Source organism: Oreochromis niloticus, linkage group LG19 (assembly GCF_001858045.2).
Source record: "Oreochromis niloticus isolate F11D_XX linkage group LG19, O_niloticus_UMD_NMBU, whole genome shotgun sequence".
Taxonomy (NCBI): domain Eukaryota; kingdom Metazoa; phylum Chordata; class Actinopteri; order Cichliformes; family Cichlidae; genus Oreochromis; species Oreochromis niloticus.
The window spans coordinates 24,213,927-24,230,499 of NC_031983.2; the positions used below are offsets into that span (position 1 = coordinate 24,213,927).

The window sequence follows — 16,573 nt, forward strand, 5'->3', positions numbered from 1 at the left end:
GGTGGAACACTTGTATACACTTAACATTTTCACCAAGTGTCCTCTTGCCCCAAGTCAAGCTGAACTAGAACCACTGGCAAATGTTAGAGAAGATATTCCAGAGAATTTCAGTTGCCTCATTTGCAAAAGATATATTTTTTGGGGAAAAAATACTTAAGGTCATTAGGATAAGAAGAAAGAAAGAGAGAGAGAGAACATGACATGACTGGGTATATGATTCTGGACTGTCCTAAAGGAATGACTGTGGTTGCAGCTACTGTTGTACATCACACAGTAAAAGAGATTTATAGATAGACCAAATTTTGGGTCAGGGGTTTCGGATTACCATTTCACATTGTGACTGCTATGACCTTTATCTACTAAACAACTAATGGGAATATAGTATGGAATTACACGTTGATCAGCTGGAGCTGGGCAGTTATTGAATTTTAATTATAATTACAGCTCTGGCTTCCAATAATTATTACTAAAACAATTGAAGCAATTGAGATTGCTGTATTCACAGTGCTTTGATTTTGTGTTTGGATCAATTTATTTAATTTTTTTTAATTCATTTTTAGTAACGTTCTAATTAAAATTAAAGGGCATCCACATTAGGATTTTTGCCACAATCAAGCAGTCATATGATCAGTTTCCAGCTAACTATTTGAGTTGTGGCAGCAGAAGCCTTAGTGGAGGAACTGCATTTGCACGTAAATGCACAAATGCACAAGTCAGTTATTATCATCAAACAGTCTGCATTGTCTGTTTTTTTTTTTTTTTCTTTTTAATTTATTTCACACGGTGCAGCAATAGACATGTAACACAGTGAAACACTAATTTGGCTCTGAAGTAGCAAACTGTGAGCCAGTTTGAAAAACAAAGCAATATTTAACATCGCAAAGATAGGCCTGACCATTAGATGTGCCTCTGACTTCTTAGTGCACACATTTAGTCAAAATAAAAGCCAAGGGAAAAAAAACTGAGCTCTAACTTTCAATCCCTCAGTAAATGGAACAGATTGCACAGACACGATTGGAGAGTGGCACGAGCACCTTTGGGGAATTTCTTGGCAACTAGCAACCTCATTTTGACTTATCTGCTCCATAAAGTGTGAGAACAAGCGCAACAGTACTCATAAACATCAGTTTGTCCGATGGAATTGGGGCTGGTGATTTAATTAAATTGAATGTTACAGGTAAGACATGACCTCCCTATGTCTATACCAAACAATATTACGCTGCTGGCTCAGTGCCTAGACAATCCTGTCATGTTCAGTGCAGGCTGGGAACCCTGCCACTGCAACCAATCCTCATTTAATACGAGGATGGATATATGATCTGTAACAAGGCTACTAATTCTCTGAAAATCACTTTTTATTCTGAGTGTAGAGGGAGACAATTAACACCCCAACATGCAGATTTTGATGCCAAGCCTAATTTCCTGTCCAGCAGTCAACAGACAATAGGAGCTCTCCCATTGTCTCCAATCACTGTGGCCACATTCCCCTGAGCACAAAAAGCCTCTGGAAGTCATTTTGAGTCTGACTTAGTTTCACAGTCAGCCATCGTGGCCTCAATTATAGCCTTTGTCAGTCACGCATAATCTCATAACTGTGCTTTGTTTGAGTAAAATAGCATATAGATAGTAAAATCGAAATTTTATTCTTCAAAGAAATTGCCTAAGGTATGGTTTAGTGCTGAATGTGTTGTTGAGGATTCCTAATTTAGTGACAGTCTCTGAGAAAAAATTAATTACTGACCTAAATTTTCTTGGGATCAATCACTTAGTTTTGGATGGGTGATGTTGTCAACAGGATGTGATTAAATTGGCCCATTTCTCTCCAGTGGTACAGAAATGCAACTGTCAGATTTAATTCTGTTGAGGTGTTCAGTTCAACAAGCTGAATGTCATCCAAACAAATCGTGCTTTCATCAGTTCCAGTGTAAGAGTGGGGTAAGGTGCTATCTGCCAATCAATGTCTAATTCTGTTACCACTTACCTCTTCTTACTGTTTTAATTTCACTAAAGAAACACTGCTTTATTTATTTTTGTATCGCATACGAATAATCACAAAACAAAACACAAGAAAAGCATTATTTTTAGTACTTGATTATGCCAGTTTAGACATAAGCATCTACATTACACCACAAAGTAGTGGTAATACTGATAATTTTAATAAGTGATTGGCACTAAACAAATGCAAGCAATTCTTATTAGCATTGCCAAGAAGAAAAAAGCAACTGATGTTCTCTTGAAACAAATCTTATTTCCAAAAAGAACCTTTTACAAAAAAGAGGTGCTAAAATTATGATGATCCTGCTTTGCAGATGTCGCCCTTCACTTATTCTGAGTAAACAAATCAGTCTCAAAAGTCCTAAGTGATTTGTATTCAGAGGAGCTGAGAGGTGAGAAGAAAAAACAGTGATTGGCTGTGTGAGGGAAAACAATCATAGAGTCACAAAGCATTTGCTTTCTTTGAAATTAAAAGCCACTTTATTGTTGGTGCTGGCAAAGCTTCACTGAGATACTGAGGGCCGATCATTTGATGCTCACTGGAAGATGATTTTGACAGCTGTCTGATTGCAAAGTGGAGTTGTTGAGAGATCGTTTTTGAAGGGCATCCTGCGACTGTGGGTGAAAGAGATAATTTCTTATTACCATCTATATCTGTATTTAGCCCCAAATGAGACACTATGAGAGGAAAAATTACCCGTCTTAATTCCCATGAGTTATTGAATACTTTTTATCTGGGCTGTCTCTGTTTTCTGTACAGAATCCATGGAGAAATTTCTCTTTAACTTGTAAAAATTCTTGATTTACAGAGGCAATGGTTCACAGTACAACAAAACATTCATTACATTTTTGGGGAACATACTTACAGTGAAGTGCAGTTTAATTCCATTTTTCATTTTGCTATAAAAACCCCTGAGCTGATTTGAATCAGATTTCTTAATTTCCTACATCTGTTGCTCTGGAATTAACAGCCAACCTGCAAAGCTGATAATCCATGGTTTCCCTGCAAACCATTAAAAACTCACAGATTTTCCAGCTGCAAAACAAAGTGTGATGTTTTACGGAAGTCGCAACATGGCATTGGTGTATTATATGGTTTCAGCTAATGTGACAGCAGTATTTAAAGGCATTACTCAGTCTTGTGTTCCTAAAGTTGTTCTCTGAAGAGCCAGATGTGATTATAGTAGTATTACGATCTGGCTGTGTAGGGAGTCTCTTTTTGCAATTGCATTATGAGAGAAGGTCAGCAGATCAATGCTTTCTAAAGGCAGAGAAAAGGTAAAAGTTGAGCCAGAAATGTCTGCTTTGGTTTCAAGGGTAAGGGACAACTTCTCCCAGAATACTGAGTCACAGATCAGATCACACAATTAGGCTCCTTTGCCGCAAGCTTTGTTGTTGTTTGCACGGAATTTGAAAGGATGTGTTTGCTGGTGTAACACAACTTCTCTTTACTCTAACCTGTGGTACAGCCCTTTGTAAACATGGTGAAGTTCAATTACAAACAACATTACTTTCCAGATTCCATAAAAATAACAATTCATCTCCCGTTAAATAGGATAATTTTTAAATGTATGCCGTCTTGGCTGCACAGCCATTACCTTCTTTCATTTCTTCTGCACGAGCTCATTACAGTTCTTTGTTTGATGCTGCTTGGATGGCTTGTAAATGGTGCCCACAGGAATAAAAAGCAGTTGCACTCACAAGTTTTCAACATTTTTATGGTAGGAATATTCCTTTGAAGGGGAGTTGTGTACTGCTACTCAGAAATGCTCACAGGCTGTGCCCTACAACACTGGGATCAGTGCCTGAGTACTTACTCTACACTGGCAGCAGCTTGGAGGCTGAGATGGGAATAAAAAGGTCAAGGTGGAAATGCCGTGGAGAGTAGGTCTTGTTCTTCAGTTTATGTACTTGTCATCATGTGTTACCTGATTTCATTGGTGCTGTGCTGTGGACCAGTTTCTGTCAGTTCATTCATTCATCTGATAGCGGATGTTATATTGCCGTAGTCATGATCTGGAATGATGGATCTCACATTTCAGATTTTTAAAATGACGCTGATTAAGCCAAGCAACCCATGCCATCATTCATGCATTCATGCATTAACACTGATGCCTGTGATTGTACTGTTGCGATGGTAAAATGATTACCTCAGTGTCAAAATCAGACCAATTATTTGGATTATATGGATCCATGCTGGCCACACCGTGATTTATGCATGACTTAATCTTCTGCTATCACTGAAGCATTTTTCTTGGCTGATATGTTCAGTAAGTCTAGCCATACATATAAAGCACGGAGAGCACATACTGTAATTTATTGCCACTCTTCCCACTGTTTGCTGATTCAGATCTAACATATTCCTCAGTGTTGTGATATCATTAGAGCGGCAGTGTCTTTGTCTGGATGCTTTCTGTGGATATAGACTGAGCTTTAGACTGCAGGCTCAAGGCAGCGTGTTCTATAATCTCTTTAGCCGCTTTTCAGCCTTTGACACACAAGATACTGGGCCAAGAAAAAAACAGCAGGAGTAGATGAGGTGTAGCACATAGGAAATATTTGCAGCATTACAAATATTATACAAATGCAGATGAAATTTAGGAAATAGAATTCTTTTCCACCTACGCTTTTTCCCCATTTTGACTTTTTATTCCTGAAAAGAGGCATTAAACAGAGTGCTGTTATTTAAAAAGCTGAAACCAGAGCTGAATTGAGTGATTTAAGCATCGGGGGCTGGAGCACCAACCAATAGAAAGATGTTATGACGCATTAAGCAGAGATAATTGGAAACTGTCTATGGGGGGAAAAAAACAGATGGGTATGAGAAAATGCACTGTACGTTTAGACAAAGAAGTTAATTCATTTTGGCATTTCAGGAGCCATTAAATGTCCAAAGGAAAAAGAATGCATTAAGTATAAAACTGGCCCTTTGAACTTCCAAATAAATACATAATGGAAGACAAAAGTGGAGCATGATGAAATTAGAGGATGCAAAAAATAGTCATCCCAATATTCTGATGTCAGAATCATGCATGCATTGCAAACCAGCTTCCGTTCTCCTCTTGTTCTCATTATTTCAGCACAATAACTCAGCCATTTTTTAAATATGAAAATAATCAGGAGGAGAAGAGATTTGATGAATATCACATGTACTACTGTTTACTAATCCCATTGTCTCTCTAAATTTCAAGTTACGCCAGCTGCATCTGTTAGTTAACACAAAACATTTTATAAATGCCTGCTTCTTATTTATTTATGTTAATCCAGTAGGGCTTCAGATACTGCTCTTACAGGTGTTCAAAAGCACCTGGTGAGGAAAAGGTTGGGGGGGAAAAAGACTTACAGGTGCACAGAAAGATTTGATTTGCTAATTGTATGATCTCTGAAAATGAACTAATTTGTATAGGTTATGCTGTATGTGTCTTAGTTCACAGCCGGCTGGTGTAGCTGTGTTCCTCTCACAAAATACATTAGGGCAGCTGACTTGCACACCACACAAAACCCGGCAACGTGGATTGCAGATCTGCATGCCAAGCTTCCCTGTTGTTCATCCAACTCAATTCAGGTGGAGAGCTTGAAACAGAGAAGAACTGTATTAACATTTCAAACACCTGCTTACTTTTTTTTACTTTTGTACTGCCTAGAGAAGCATGCTTTAGCCTGGAGCCTTGGCCCGGCATACACACCAACTGTTTGTGTGTGCGAAATCTTCAGCAGCCAAGTTGTGTTTTAATTTAGCCTGTTACACCAAATTAAACACTTTTCACTGTGCTCATGCCAGTAGTAGTAGACAGCACATTTACTCAAGTGCTGTATTTTGATTGCTTTGATCTTGCTGCTCTTTATATGTTATTGAAGGTAAAATATAGTAATTTAGATAATTTTATATAGAACACATCAAGCAATTACCAAACTTCAACACGTACTGAAAATGACACTGCACCATGCATAAACACAAAACACTGCAATTCCTCACACAAAAGGTGCCACTGCTAACTAGCTACCTAACACTGATATCATCATTGGTGCTGAAAATTTATCCTTCTTGTGTTGGCAGAAAATTGGTTGACTGTCCCTCTTTTTAAGCCAAGATCACTCGTATAGTGTTACTCACTTGGCCTTTCGAATGTAATGAGTACCATCCAAGTACTGGTAGGTGTGCTCATAAGAATGACTAATACTCAAAATAACTCAATAGTATAAGAAAAAGAAGTGAGTAATTTAAAAAGCAAAAGAACTGTGCACTGACACAGCATGTCATATATCTACGTCTAAATGTGTTTGCGCCTGATGACATCTAATCTTATGTCCAAATTCAAATGCTGCTTCATGTTTTTTGGACGTGCATTAGGCGCTAAGCAGTCATTGGCATGGTGTGGTGTTTTAACACTAACACACAAAAAAACACCTGCCAATCATATCAAAGCGCATCAATATTCATACATTACCAAGAGAAAAAAAGAATGTAATGTTTAACCTCTTTCTCCCATAGTCTGCTTTTTTGGCTTGCTATGATATTTCAAATTTGATACAACTAATTTGCTGTCATAAAAGACTTAACCTATATCACACAAAGAATGTGTTGTTAATGTTGCATTTTAATGACTCCATCAGTGTGCATGTATCTCTATGCACACTCAGTCACTCGCACTCACTCAGACTCGTGTTAACGATGTCCTGTACTTGACATTCTAACCATTAACTTATTAAGACCACATCAGAAAATTCCCCAACAGTGCAGTCCCTGTATGCACAGTTATACTTTAAAATATGAAAATACAGTGGAAAAAGATTGGGGAGGTGGATACTATGTGTATGTGTAGTACAGAATAAGTAATAGCTCCAAGGAGGAATCATAAATTCCAGCAGTAATTCCTGAGCAGTATATATGGTGGCCGTCTCTTGACTGTGCTGACATCTGGGTGAGGTCAAACACTCCTAAAGTCATTTGCTTAACTATTCATGTTTAAGTTCTGCAGCTGAAAAGAATTCCCACACCAGTTAACAAAATCCTTTTCTATAGGCTCACATGATCATCAGGATAACTGGTTCATCTGTGATTTTAATAGTACAGCTGTCCTTGAAATGCCTAGGCAGTCATTCATGTGAGAACTACACAGTAAAGAGACTGCCTACAGATGTGCTGAAATCTGAATGATGAGCTCAGTGCCCATCAGAGATGCTAAAGTTGGTATAATATGAAAATAATGTGTATAAGCAACAGGTCTGCATGAGTCTTCAGTCCCTCTGGGTCTTTGCAATGGTAGCTCAAAGGGGTTAAAGTGCCACTCTCTACCTCCTCCGTGTTGCCAACAGCAAGGAAGCCAAGGTGTTTTCAGTCTTCCAGAGAATAGCTTTATAAATTGTTTTCCCAAACAATTTCATTACTGAGAATGTTAAGGCTACTGGGTAGTAGTCATTCAAAAACCTGTGGCAACAACCCCAGAGAAATGGAATAGCTAAAGCATCTTCTGTCACATTTTCTGGCATTCGCTGCAGGTGGCAAAGACATAGAGGAAATTAAGTTATGTGTAAAGTATCTTAATATGTTGTCTCTGATGTAGTCAAAATGCGAGCTGGAGGCATTTTGCGATATTTCAGCACTGTTGTGGGTCCACAGAGGAGCATACGATTCAAGTTTATGTCTAAGGTTCACTCATGCATTATTATATGAAATGGCTTCACATTTGGAGCCAGGACCTTTCATCTAAGAAATGGAGAATGTTCATTTTCTATAAACCCCCTCATCTTACTTGTATAAAACAAGAACCAGCAATTTTGCAGACATCCTGTAAATGCCTAATAACAAACTTAGGATAAAGGTCAAGGAGCAGCAGACTTATATCATGCATTCATACTTTATACTTCATAAGCCTATAAATCTGCATACATAATAAGAGGCCAATTCAGTTCTGTTCAATTCAATTCTTACCTCATGGTGCTTATATTGTACGGTAAATACAATACAGAGTATACAGATAATACAGAGAAAACCCCAACAATCAGATGACAATTGTATGAAGTCCTTGGCAACAATGGGAAGGAAAACTTCTGGCTTCAGGGTCACCTGGTCTATCCCTAAATGTAAGTTGTTTTTTTTCAGAAAGGAAAGTTTTAAACCTAATATTAAAAGTACTTCCCAAAATGGGAACTGCTTCCACAGAAGAGGGGCCTGAAAGTTTCTGCCTTCAATTTTACTTTTAAATACCCGAGGAACGACAAGTAACTCCAGGATGAATACTTAATGTCTCGTTGAAAAGGAGATGAGCCCTTTTGAATAGCACTCAGTTGGAGTTTGCATCTAGTAGTGGTCAGTGGAGTTCCAGGCCAGCGTCTCCTGCATAAGCTTCACCCTCAGGGTGTTTTAGCTGCTGCTTAATTTCCATATTAAATGTTTGTGCAGAGATCAATGAAAGAGGGGAATTTGTTTATAACAAAAGTAAATGAAAAGTAAATTATGGAAAGTATTTCTACCTATTCCTGCATTAGCAGCTTCGTAATAATTAATACACATTACAGGGGATGAGTTTTTAGTGTACTTTAATGAGCAGCTGTTGAAACTGCAGAGTCCACACTGTTCATTAATAGCAATGGAATGTAACCTACAGTTTTAAAAAAATCCCCTTATATGCCAGTATTCAACCAATGAGCAGCTCTGTGCAAACCCCCTTCTCCTATCTGTTGTCTTTCACTTCCTGTTAAATTTGGTACCCAATCAGCATCCTGGAGTCCACACTAAGGTTGCTTTCTTCTTATCCCCAGCTGTTCTGTATGCAGTGGCCCTCAACACTCAGCATGTCTAATCCTTTGAGAAAAGAGGATGAGAGCGTAGCCTTGTATGCTGCAAACAGAGACGATAAAGAGGAAGAACTGAGAGGCTCCATGACAAAATAAGAATAGGCCTGCACTTTCAATCTCATCAGCATCAGGAGAGAGCAAAGTTTGGAATAATGTGAGTGATCTGGACAGCCAGAACATGGGAAAGAGCAAGAACTGCTGCTCATTCTCCTCACCCATATGCACAGTGAATGCTGTGGCACGGATCTGAAATCAAATTATGAACACTAGGGAGATTTTGCCAGAGGGGGTCTGGAAGATGAGGAGCGTGTGTGTGTGTGTGTGTGTGTGTGTGCGCGCGTGTGTGTGTGTGTGTGTTCCATTTGTTTATGTGAACCTGAGTGTTTCATAAACACACACATGCCCCTTGGCTATCAGAGGTACTTGTGATCTTCCTTCTATCATCCCCTTCATACCTACGTCTCTGTGCGTCTGTCCATCTGTGTCTCTCCATCTCTTTCTGACTCTGTATATCCCTTGACTGCCTGCTGGCCCCAGAGTGGCAAGCTTAGAATCCATGGCACAAGCCAGCACTTTGAAAAAGTGCAAAGCTGCAGACCAAAGCGGCTTAGAGAGGCAGTGCACACAGAGGCCTCAATGTGAGTCTCTTTTATTGCCACAATCACCCCTGTTCACCCGACTCTCATGCTCCCAGCAGGCTGTGGTAGAAGATACCGGCGTGTGTGATCACACCTGACGGAGAGCAGGACAGCACACAGGTGCCCTGGAGCTCTCTGGGAGTGCAACAAGCTCAGTGTTGATCTCAGGCTGCTCAGCAGTTTCAGTAACATGTCTTTGATGATTGAAAGCTGCATTGAAGACTCTCGCTCCATCACAGCTTTTACAGATGTCATTAACAGCACCTCCACCTGTGTCCTCGCAGAATGCGTGGGGACAGCGTTTAACATATGATGTTTGATATCAAGATTCATATTCAGAATGGCAATTACTTGGGTACGACTGAGGAATTCAACATAATATGACACCTTGGGCAATTTTGGCATAGCTATAACTGATAGAAAATTTAGAGTTCAATCTTGGAACTCATTATGTAATTGGGCTTTATTAGATTCATTTTTTATTGAGAAGTATCTCTCATTAGACAAAGCCAGAGCACAAACACTAATGCTTTAATGGAGCACTGGCTGCACTAAGTATTGTAAAACGTATAATTTATCTATACTTGTCTATATTAAAATGGAAAGTATAACGCAAGATAATCCTTCTTGATTTCCTTCTGTATATTGCATATAAACATGCTCAAACAGACCCACACACTGCCACTCAGCACTGGACCAGCATGCAATTTGGTCATCCAAACTTTTTTGCTAGCTTGCCAACTGCCCAAAACTTACCAAAAAAAGAAACACACCTTAATAGCCTGTAATACGTCTCTAAAACCACTAACGTACTTCAGGTGCTACTGCTCCGGTGCTGTTGCTGCCTCAGCTCTCCCCACCATCCATGTGACCCTCACTTCACACCTCACAGCTGTCCCTCGCGTCGCTGCTTCACAACTGGTGTTATTTGAAACTACAACCAGGCACGGCAGCGAACACACAACAATCACAAGTTCAACACTGAGCACAGCAAATCCAATATTTCCACTGGGGGCAGAGGCAACATTCATAGTTGTGAACACTACACTGATTTTCTGACAGGCTGTGAAGCACAACTTAAAATAAATTACATTTTTGACCCAAATATGTGTTGACCTCAACAACTTGTGTCCAATGGGATTGTGGCAGTGATGGAAAGTGGAAGTTGGAGTGGAGAACGATAGTGGACAACTTAATTTTGTGGGTATCTGAATTCCCACAATTCTGTAACTCCACTCTCGTTGGTATTTTCTGCTTGAGATTTTTTCCTAAGGCCTCAATAGGATTAGAGGTTGGAGACACCAGGTTATCAAAATTAGTTTTGTGGGCCTACTTTGTAGCATCCAGACTGTGTTCATCCTGCAGTAGTGTATATTGCATAATTTACTTTGCGGTCTCAATCTGCTGCAAAGCCAATCTAATATTAACATAAAGCTGATGATGTTCTAACAACAATACCCTAAATACTTTAACTGAGGTAACTGTTCAAGGTATCCGGCCTGAGAAATGTCTAAATATATAGTCAGTGGCTTGGAAAAGAAAGGTAGGGGAATTTTTGTCACATTGCATGCAGACTGGTTGAGCTCATAATCAAAGGAGCTTCTTTTCCGTTCAGTTATAGCAGTTTCATTTTAAACCTTACCACAGTTACTGCTTCTCTCGCTCAAATCACATAAAATGCTTCCAGTGCTACACATGAAGACTACAACTCATTCTGTCTGGTCTCTCACAGTGTGTGGCCCATTTTTTTATTTTTATTTTTTAAAGCATATCATATTCACTCTCATGCTGCCTCAGGGAAGTGGATTGAAACTTTTGTGAGACTGACGTATAAACTTGGAAGTAAAGCCAGAGTCCTGCCTGAAGTGCTGCCCTGTTTGTGTGGATGTAGAGAGGCTGAAATCAGGCACTGGAGGGGCTGCTGCTGTTCTGCTGTGTGGGAAGGGGAAATTCAGGTAAAGTTGCCCAGAGGAAAAGTCTTTTATGCTGTGGCCGAGTGGGAGCATGCAAGATTAACTGAACTATCTGCGCTTCCTTTGGGCTTGCATCAAGGCCCTACTCTTGGACAGCGCGAATACCAGCTGTTACTTTATAAAAGTCAAACCATTGCAGATTACCTAGGTTCTTCTGGGTGCACGTGCATGTGTGCTTTTGGGCAGCTAAGTGTTTAGGAAGTGGGCGTATACATCGGCTTGTGATTTCCCTCATTCCCTCGCATTATTGGCAATGCACATCTTAATGACCACATGCTGCCAGGTCCAACTTTTTGTTTTGCACATGTGAGCTGAACCCTCGCAGCACTCTTGTTGTACTGTGCAGGTCAAGTGTTATTGAGTTAAATCAGAGAGTCTGCTGAAGACTATGCATCACGGTGTTCGTGGGCATCTGAAGGTGCTCGAGTGGGTAGATGTGTGGGAGGATATTTGCCAGCTCTTTCACTCCGTGAGTCTTTGTTGTTTTAACAGCAATAGTAAGAAATATTACTTGAAGTTAAAATTGTCCAAAGGTACCTGCTTAAAGGATGGTTGAGACAGATCGTCTGCTGAATATCTTCGATAAGTAAGAATAATTTTGCGTTTATAGGAAGATGTGATTAACTATCAAGTAAACGCCGCTCACCAAAACAAGAATTTTTTAGTCTTTATATAATAGAAGATATTAGGTGTTCTTTATAAACAGATGGCATTTGAACATTGCCTCAGACAGATTTTTATTGGTATTTTAATAGCAGCTGCATATATTCTTGGCACTAAGGTTGTATTGGATGTATTTCAGGTATGCTACTGTGTGAATCATCAGCTTTACACTGAGAGGTAAGGACAGTGACTTATCCCTCACAGCAGCATCTCTCAAATTTTGATTAACCCAAGGTCAGGTTAAGCAAACATTTGCATCAGGGCTGCAAAACCTCATCAATAATTCCATAGCATGGCTTATCTGTCTGGGTATTCTATTATGCAAGCTATTTCCACAGATATCTTAATCTGATTCCCATTGTTTGGTTAAACATTTCTGTTCTGTCTCCACCTGGCCCTGCTGCTCATTATACAGTTAAATGAATGCAAATGATGATAGTTTAGGCAGGATAGCGCTTTCCTTTTTGTTCGGTTCCAAATAACTGCTGCTGAGTGCTTCTATTTTCTTCTAAAGTACGGTTGTGAGATCAAAACTTAGCAAATACCAGCAAGTCGGGACACAGCGCTCCTCAGCGCAGATTATTAAATGTTTTCTAACTTTTTATTGACAACAGCCATTTCTCTAATAGATACCATCGCTGTTCAGATCTGTGATGCTGCAACGACAGCTGATGATACATCACTCATCACACGTCTTATGGAATCCAGGCTAACCTTGAAATAATGCAAAGAAAAAAGGCTTCAGAATAAATCCAGCAGAGCATGCAAAATATCATGCACTGCAAGAAAAAAGAAGAGGATTCATTGCATGTCACATTATACCCCGCAGTCTTGTTACTTTGGAGCAACGCAGAAAGATCAAACTCATAAATATTGTCTCTTCTGGGACTGATGAAAAGCATACAGCCAATTAAAATCCAGCTTAGTACTACTGGTTCTTCCCCTTCTCCCATCTCACTTTTACCCCCTTCTTGTTCTGTCTGTCATTCTGTGCAAGGTACAGCCTAGTTTGCAGAACTAGGTTGCAAAGGCATGTACTGTATATTTTTAATGATGAGGACCCAGGCAGGCTTGTCACCCAAAGTCGTGCTTTCATGCATACCAATTCTGTTTCACAGCATCGTCGTCCTCTTTTATTTAAATAAACACTTCACTGGCATGCCCTCATCTATCTGTTTTCTGTTTATAACTTTGACTTTTAGATTTTTTTGGGTTAGGCTGGCATGTCTTTACTGCTTCCTGGAAACATTGATGATGGCAGAATAGGACATGAAGCGTAAGAAATCTGCCATCCGCACTGTTGTACCTTGCTTTGAAAGGTGTATGGGGAAAGCGGGAGCTGACATGTTGCTGTCAGTGACACAAAGTGATGTCTTTGCAGATCAGCCCCACAGTCACGCTCATGTTGTGACCGCTCAGGTTTGAATGTTTAAACACAGGGAATCGCTGACAAAAAGGCTATTTGAACATTGGCTGAACATAAGTCGGAGTTATAAAAAGCAGCATGGCATCGGGGCAAGTGAGGAAACCCAAATCGAATCCTGTGCACAGCCATAACCGTCTTTTTTCTTCTTTTTTGTGGATTTGTCTCTCCTGTGCCCGTGCAGATTAGCTGGGCTGGTTTTGGCTACAAAAACATCTGTGACCTAAATTCGACGTGTTTCACCAAAAAGAATGAAGAGTTGAAGTCCAAGAAGTTAGTTGGGTAGAAAGCCTTCACCTCTAGTTGTTTTGTTTTTCTCTTTGAGGAACAGATATCTGAAGCGAAATCTATTTTTAAAGTCTCTTCTGGTATTTGAACAACGCACAAAAGTTTAATTTCCTGGAGTGATCTTTGTCCTACTCAAAGTGTGTTATTCTGAGATAAACATCACAAACCTCCAAATTCTGCAGAAATTGTCTAGCTGACTTTCACTCACGCACACACACACACACACACCTACACACACACACACACACACACACACACACACACACACACACACAAAGCAAAGCTCAATTCAGCATGCTGCTGATATTGCTTCCTGAAGACTGAACACAGCCCATTAAGTTCCATTAAATGAGTGCAAAATCAAATGCAATTCAGCGTTGTTTATTTTGCAATCCGTAATTGAATTGTGCAACAACAGCATGAATTAACACTAAAAATTCCGAAAAGCTATCAGTGTTTAAATGAAGCAATCACATAACCCTTATTTTAAGGGTTGTTTTTCTGTAAGTGAAAGCACCTTGGTTCAGGTTTTTAAAAAGCCAGCATAGTCAAAGTTAAAGAGAAGCTACTGGATATACTTTCCTCCTTCACACACACTGATTGGGGTGGAAAAGTTATTTTATTTTCCTTGGTGAAATCACGTATTTGCTTTTATAAAATAGCATTCTTTATTTCAAGAACTTCAGAATGGCTGGTTCAGTCTTGCCTTGACATTTTACAGAATAATCTTATTTTCTGTGGAAAATGAATATACCTCGGCTGGCCACTGGTGCAAAAATCCATGAGCTGTCATTAGTTACAGCATGCTGCTGGTACAGCATGAGGCTCTGAAATTTAGTTGGTGAGGGAAACATTTTCATCTTGTCTATTCTTATATAATTTGTACAACTGTCTTTCTGGGAATGTTGGTATGCTTTGTACAAATGAAAACACCAGAGGTGGGACCAAGTCAATGTTTTGCAAGTCTCAAGTAAGTCTCAAGTCTTTATCCTCAAGTCACAAGTCAAGTCTAAAGTAATGTCAGGCAAGTCAGAGTCAAGTCTCAAGTCACTGGTGTAAAAGTCCGAGTAAAGTCACAAGTCTGAAACTTTGAATTTCAAGTCCTTTCGAGTCTTTAAAAAAAAAAAAAGAAAAAAAAAGAATGTTGCAGTTATATACTAAATGTAAATATTAGACCATGTGATTTTTAAATCAGACTTTTTCTCAACACATGATGAAATAGTGAACTTAGAAAATATAAATTGTGAAATTGCCCCTCTAAAAAATGCAGCTCAATTAAACTTAGCTCCAAGAATAATTTTCACCGATAATTCTGAGATAAGCTGCATGTTATTCTTGGATGTGCTTGTAGGACCAGCTTTAAAATAGCATGACAAAAATATCATACACATTAAAACCAAACCGTATAATCAACGTAGCCTGGACAACATTTGCTAGTTAGATGAAGGCAGCTATCTCATCGTAGCAAAAGAGAAGCACCACCATTCTTTATGCAACTTCAACTGTCGGACAGAGTTGGAAGTTGTTCCATCTCTGTCTGTGATTCTCTTCTTGCATGTTTTGCACATTGCATTTCGTTTTTTTGTTGACTACTTCATAGTTTATGTACCTGAAAAAAATAACTCCTTGCAGCATTTTTGAGCGGGTTTTTTTTCTTCTTAAAAAAAATCTGGTTAATTTGATTGGCTGTGCTACAGCTCACGCACACATACGTACGGAGTGTGGTTTGAATAAATGAATGAATGAATTGAATTAATGGTGCACACTTTCTATATAATATGCGTGTTAAATTTTAGATTTGGGGTGAAATATCAAGTCTTTTCAAGTAAACCGGTTCAAGTCCAATTCAAGTCCCAGGTCATTGGTGTAAAAGTCCAAGTCAAGTCACAAGTCTTAGAACATTTTTTCAAGTCAAGTCTAAAGTCATAAAATTAATGACTCGAGTCTGACTCGAGTCCAAGTCATGTGACTCGAGTCCACACCTCTGGAAAACACCAATGCTATGATTTGCAAACCATTTAACTCCATATTTAATTGAAAATAGGAAAAAGGAAAAAAAACAAAACAAATCAAATGCCAAAAGTGAGAAATTTGAATTTCCACACTGGCTTCATCATCGCAGAGCTAATAACTGCCCACAGGTCAGTAACATAACTGGGTATAAAGAGCATCATGTCTTTTAGAAAAAAAGATAGAAGGCTTCACCTCTCTGTAAAAGACTGAAATTGTAAAGGACATTACAGCTTTCATCTTTGGTAGCCTACATATAATTAAAAGATTCAGGTAATCAGAGAAGTATCATTATATAAGGCTAGAAAACCAATTAACTGGTGGTGATTTTCAGGTCCTCAAGCAGCACTGCGTCAAAAACACAACCTAATTCTGTGGTGGAAATAACTGCCCAGACTGAAGAGCACTTCTGACAACCACTGTGAGTGAGCACAGTTAATCTTTGCAGTTAAGTTAGAACTCTGCAACTCTACATGCAAAAAACACATAAATAAGATGCTAAAACAACCTTGTCTTCTCTGGGCCTCAGCTAGGTTTTGACGGGGGGGAAATGCACTGTGTTCTGACCAATCAAAATATAAATTGCTTTGTCAAAATATGATTTCTGAAAAAGAGAAGAGGGACCATCCACCTTAACAGTGCACAGTTCAAACACCAGCTTTTGTGATGGTATGGGGGTGCCATTAGTGCATTTTCAATATGGAAATATGGATGTTTAACTACTGAGCACCTCATACACTATATATAAAAACAAAACAAAAAAACAACAACAGCAAACTGCATCA

The 16,573-nt window shown here is 39.2% G+C and overlaps 1 protein-coding gene and 1 long non-coding RNA gene across 6 annotated transcripts in view; both read left to right on the top strand.

The window, feature by feature from the left end:
- The window catches only part of alk (ALK receptor tyrosine kinase), a 482,106-nt gene that overhangs the window by 127,211 nt on the left and 338,322 nt on the right, over positions 1 to 16,573 (top strand). The window lies entirely within an intron of this gene.
- Positions 10,946 to 14,775, top strand: LOC102081746 (uncharacterized). Its single transcript, XR_270155.3, has 3 exons — positions 10,946 to 11,386; positions 12,207 to 12,244; positions 12,697 to 14,775. It is a non-coding gene; the product is annotated as an uncharacterized LOC102081746 (long non-coding RNA).